The sequence below is a fragment of the Salvelinus fontinalis genome, chromosome 26 (genome assembly GCF_029448725.1).
Source record: "Salvelinus fontinalis isolate EN_2023a chromosome 26, ASM2944872v1, whole genome shotgun sequence".
Taxonomy (NCBI): Eukaryota; Metazoa; Chordata; class Actinopteri; order Salmoniformes; family Salmonidae; genus Salvelinus; species Salvelinus fontinalis.
Genome location: NC_074690.1, coordinates 42,374,812 through 42,380,811, shown reverse-complemented (window position 1 = coordinate 42,380,811; position 6,000 = coordinate 42,374,812). Strand labels below are relative to the sequence as shown.

General features: G+C 40.8%; 1 pseudogene; it reads left to right on the top strand.

Annotated features, from left to right (window-relative positions):
- The first annotated feature begins 613 nt into the window (after positions 1-613).
- The window catches only part of LOC129824502 (pre-mRNA-processing factor 6-like), a 67,246-nt pseudogene continuing 61,859 nt past the window's right edge, over positions 614-6,000 (top strand).

Here is a 6,000-nt window from a genome sequence, read left to right as displayed (position 1 = left end):
AACTTGCAGGTGCCTTGGTGGAAGAGTGGAGTAACATCTCACAGCAAGAACTGGCAAATCTGGTGCAGTCCATGAGGAGGAGATGCACTGCAGTACTTAATGCAGCTGGTGGCCACACCAGATACTGACTATAACTTTTGATTTTGACTCCCCCTTTGTTCAGGGACAAATTATTCAACTTCTGTTAGTCACATGTCTGTGGAACCTGTTCAGTTTACGTCTCAGTTGTTGATTCTTGTTATGTTCATACAAATATTTACACATGTTAAGTTTGCTGAAAATAAACGCAGTTGACAGTGAGAGGACGTTTCTTTTTTTGCTGAGTTTAGTTGCTTTAAGGTTATTTCAGGTTATACAAACCAAGCTTTTGACAGGTTTGACCTGTATTTTATTTATCTGAGCAGGCTTCCATGCCAAGTTACAGTTTGGTCTTGCTGCAGACACATGAGAGCCCACAAATCCTTTAAGTATTGAACTGCAAAAGAGAGAGAAAAACCTAATAGTTACAATGAACGGAGGAGGAAACCAAGTCACCTGTCAAAAGGATTATCTGAATCAGTGTTCTATCATGGCTTCCAGAACCATAAAAAAAAATAACGTGATAAAACATGTAATGCCTTCCTCCATGGAGGAGTCTGAACAGCAGACAAAGACGCAGGTGCTGGCAGAGCTGTCGTTGCTGGCTCAAAAGGTCCACTGGAAGAAAAACCTGCTTTAAACATTGGGGGAATACAGAGACAACACTAAAGTATGGTATCCAATTTCAGAAAATCAGAAATGAGAATACATGTTTAAGCCTGTAAGCTTTATTAATTTGACCTGTCCTGGGGATGAAATCCATGCATCGCTGAAGGCCCCCGAGCAGAGTTGTCCACGGACATTTATTGCAAAACTCTCTATCTGTAACAATATATAAGGAAGCCTGTGTTAGGAAGTTCCCTGCTGGTGACTTCACCATTTTACAGCACTCTCAAGCAGAAACCGGGGAGTCAAGGGGTGATGAACTCTAGCACTCTCTGGAACTTTCCTTAACCTGTTGTGATTGGTTGACAAGATCACAGCTTGGGCCGTTGACACTGATCATACTCTCTTTGTTACAATATGAATTGACAATTTGATGCCAACTGTTATAATAAAGTTGCTGTCCGTTAGTAGTAAAGGCCTACATTTAATGACAGGCATTTCTAGTAACACAGCGTGTTTTCCAGATGAACACAAAGTTCAAATGTCATTATCTCTTGAGAAGACAAAACCTTCTGAAAGAGGTCATACCACCTCCGCCTCAGAGCTGGCCTGTTGCCCGCATCGGCGGGCCAAACTCCTGTGGTGGCAAATGTCTGGAAGCGGGACTTCCTCTCCCTTGTGGGTACTTGTAGACATCTGAAAGCAGCAGGATGAATGTATCACACTAGCACAAGAACAATCAGCAGAACAAGCTCGCTCTATATTTATTGATGCTTCTAATTGTGCATGTTATAAACATCGTGTTTTTTTTCAGGATTATAGGTTATACTCTATGGATGGATTTATGGATTTTTTTTCCAATGCTACATTCATTTGGCAGACCTAACTTGATTGATTCTCTTTCTACAAGGCCTAGTCAATGAGAGGCCTAGTCATATTTGTATGAATATTTTGTTAACGCCTATAGGCTATAGATATGCATTCAGGTAATTAACTCATTATTATGCATTCACATTTTAATTTGATTACAATTATTTATTGCCAATCATTCGCGAATTTGTTCGGCTATACAATTAAGTAGATTAATGAACTGATAATACATTCATACATAACTTGTTTTCTATCATTTTTGAATATGATAGAATATTGCATTCTATTATACATCCTATGTGAATAATTTTCATTAATGTTAATTTGTGTATTAATAATAGTAATCTGAAAATCAGTCTGAAGTTGAATATTTCGCCTATTGTTCCTGCCATACAGGAACAATAGTACTGTTAATCCTTGTCCAACTAATGATTGTTATTATTATTTATTTATTTATTGCTCTCTCGCCTCACTTTTCTGGGGGGAAAATCCGTTAAACAGTGAATCAATTTTGCCTGGCCTAAAAACATGTAATTAAACTGTAGAAATGTATTAGGCCTATCTTTTAATGTGGCATGATGTTTTCATCTGATTGTCAAATAAATGACTTCTTAGGGGGGGGGCTTAGTTTCAAGTTTGGGGAAGCTTTCAATTTATCCTACCATTTCTACCGATCTACGTGACAGTTATGATAGTCATATGCACATTTTCGTTGCCTTTCAGTAATGATGTTTTCATTTCTCAAAATCATTGTTACTTGGTTAATCATACAAATCTGAATAAAAATAATAAAAATTTTAAAGTTCAAATTCAGCTAATGCGAGAGCACCAGCCATATGGGCACATTGACACTCTGTGACCCATTGGCAGCTAAAGAAATGAGTGCATGCATGGAACCATAGGCCAATTCAGCAGTAGGCCTATAACTTCCATTGTCAACTAAGTGAAAATACATAAAGGTGACAAGTATTCTCATTTAAAATTCAGGTTCTTTCAATCGCATTCCTCTTTCTACCTCCCTTTCTATGTATCTATCATGACGTTAAATATTGCAACATTGAATCAAATCAATCAACTTGATCTGGCCCAAAGCTGTTACTAATGATTTTGCAACATTGTCTCAAGGAGCCTATTCTGGGCCCTCAGAGTTTCCCACGCCACGCCACTGAGCTCGGGACAGAGAGATGTTTTTTTTGCGCAAAGGGAATGTATTCAGGTATTTTATAATGTTTCCACTGGATATATGGGATCACCAGATCCTGATATTTTGCTCTTTTACACAGAGGCTTGGTGACTGTTAGCCTGGACATCCGCTAGTGGGCTTTATGGATTTCCACCAGTGTCTGGGCTTGATGTTGCCAACCGGTAACACACGTGTGTTCCCCGGCGACCGGTTCATACTTAAAACATTCTACGTTCAGACTACAAAGGCTTCGATTTCCACCTTCTTTATTTAATGGCGAGAAGGCGGGGAAAAAACATGGGAAATATGCATACTTTCTTTCTGAAACGCCATTTTTCACTTTGACCCCTGGACTAATATAGCAGGCGTAAAAGAAACGGAACCCCTGGTCTGATAGTTTCAAAATAAAAGTTGTGCTTACTGAACATACAGTTTTAAATTACTTATGGGATTTGTTGGCATGGCCACATCAAGCCCAGACATAGTGGAGATCCATTAAGCACACTACATTTAATATTTTAGCAGACGCGCTTATCCAGAGCGACTTACAGGAGCAATTAGGGTTGTGCCTTGCTCAAGGGCACATCGTACGTTTTCATCACCTAGTCGGCTCGGGATTCAAATCAGCAACCTTTCAGTTACTGGTCCAACGCTCTTTAACCTCAAGGCTACCTGCTGCCACGCCACTAGTGGTTGCCCAGGCTAAGATTTTTGAGGAACTATTATAATTTGCAATGCACGTTAAAAAAACAGACTACTGCACAGGTTCACTGAGTTGCTGACCACCGGGCTGGGCCTAGTTTATTGCTAAAGCAGCTATGATGTGTAGATCTGAAGCAGGCGCTACCTCAGATTAGGAGGCCAGAGAATGTAGTGAAAGAGGCAAGTAGTACCGGCAGGTGACCACGGAGAGGCGCAAGAGTGCCATAAACCCATTCTGTTTTGTTAGTGTTGATCAGATTAAGTAAAGGGTTTCTATACCTGGTGACTGAGTAATCCTAACTGAAGTAACATTTACTGAAAAGCAAGATGTAAGTAATAATATTAAGCAATGTTATTATTTATTTCCATAAAATAACCATTTAAACCCATAAAAAGAAACCATGAAGCTGATGGGCCACACCCTGAAGAACTCACAGTGATGTCGAGACGTTGGTAAATACCCAATCAGTTACTGGGAGTGTATATATGGAGTGTGCCACTCTCTTTACTTTGATAGTCCACAAATGTTAGCCACCATACATTTTGTTAATTTACATTATTTAAAAATACGTTTTCTGAATTTGGGTAACATTATCTGCCTATTTCAACACACACACACACACACACACAGACACTAGAAATTAGCTCATTTAAAAAATACATATTTAAATAGCAAAAAACAATTCTTAAATTAAAAGCATGTGGGAAACTATTTACGATGGTGTATTGTTATTAATTGAAGCAATATGAACAGCAGGGTAATACTAACATCACTGTCACAGGAAGGGTGGGCTCAAGAACATCATTGTCTCAGGAAGGGTGGGCTCAAGAACATCACTGTCTCAGGAAGGGTGGGCTCAAGAACATCACTGTCTCAGGAAGGGTGGGCTCAAGAACATCACTGTCTCAGGAAGGGTGGGCTCAAGAACATCACTGTCTCAGGAAGGGTGGGCTCAAGAACATCACTGTCTCAGGAAGGGTGGGCTCAAGAACATCACTGTCTCAGGAAGGGTGGGCTCAAGAACATCACTGTCACATGAAGGGTGGGCTCAAGAACATCACTGTCACAGGAAGGGTGGGCTCAAGAACATCACTGTCACAGGAAAGGTGGGCTCAGGAACATCACTGTCTCAGGAGGGTGGGCTCAAGAACATCACTGTCTCAGGAGGGGGGGTTTGTGAACGGAGTGACATTCCCTCAAAGTGATGCCTCCTACGCACTGACGAGGACTTCAAAGAAATTGCACCATCTAGGGCCACGAGAAAACCAGGATCTCCCTGTAGTCAGGTTGTAAAGAGGCGTTCAGAGGAAGTGGATGTGAAAGTGCGGCGAGTGGAAAGTTTGGATGCAAGGAAAGAGCACACATCAGGGCCTCTGCCACCATATGTTCGTTGTGCACGGCAGTATCCACGGTACGACTCAGAGCTCTTCACCCTCAATCTGGATCAAGCCAACAGCTATGTACTTATTTTACCTTTATTTTACCTTCATTTTACCAGGGAGTCATGATGAGACCATGGTCTCTTTTACAATTAGATAAATAACAGAAAAAACACACACAAAAAACAAAATATAAATACAAAATGCAAGAAAGAAAAAAAAACACGATTAAAATAAAATAAAAAAACAGCAATAAGGACCTCAATTAGCTTTCTGAGGCAACAGAACACCAGATTTGAGAACATTTGGAAGATTGCTCCACAAATAAGGTGCAACTCAGTGGAGACCAAAATCATTTCCAGAGTTAGCCATCCCTGAGACCGGGTGTGCTAGCTTGTATGTCTAAAGTTTAGTAATGATGTTAGGTACAGTGGGACTTGTTGTAAAATGGCTTTATAGATGAAAACAGCAACGTCTCAACCTACGTGTCATCAAAGTGGGCCAACCGACTTTCTGGTAGAAACACTCACTCTCTCTAATGGTTATAACGTTACCTCATAAACATTGCAGGTATCTATGGTACCTCATAAGCATAGCAGGTATCTATGGTACCTTATCAGCATAGCAGGTATCAATGGTACCTTATCAGCATAGCAGGTATCTATGGTACCTTATCAGCATAGCAGGTATCTATGGTACCTTATCAGCATAGCAGGTATCTATGGTACCTTATCAGCATAGCAGGTATCTATGGTACCTTATCAGCATAGCAGGTATCTATGGTACCTTATCAGCATAGCAGGTATCTATGGTACCTTATCAGCATAGCAGGTATCTATGGTACCTTATCAGCATAGCAGGTATCTATGGTACCTTATCAGCATAGCAGGTATCATGGTACCTTATCAGCATGGCAGGTATTTATAAGGTAGCGTCATGTCTCTCCTCCTTTACTATTAGCAAGCATGCAGAATGTCATTCACCTATTAACTTTAGCCTATGAGAATGGCTCGCCACGGTTGCTGATTAACTTATGGGCGCACTCTTGCAATAATCACTTTCAACAGCCTTCCAACGACCTTCCACCACCACCAACTGAAGTCCCATCATCGGATCCCCATTCTCCCAGCATAGAGCAACCTGTCATCAGCATCTGGCTCTGAGGAGCATTCCTCAGAGAC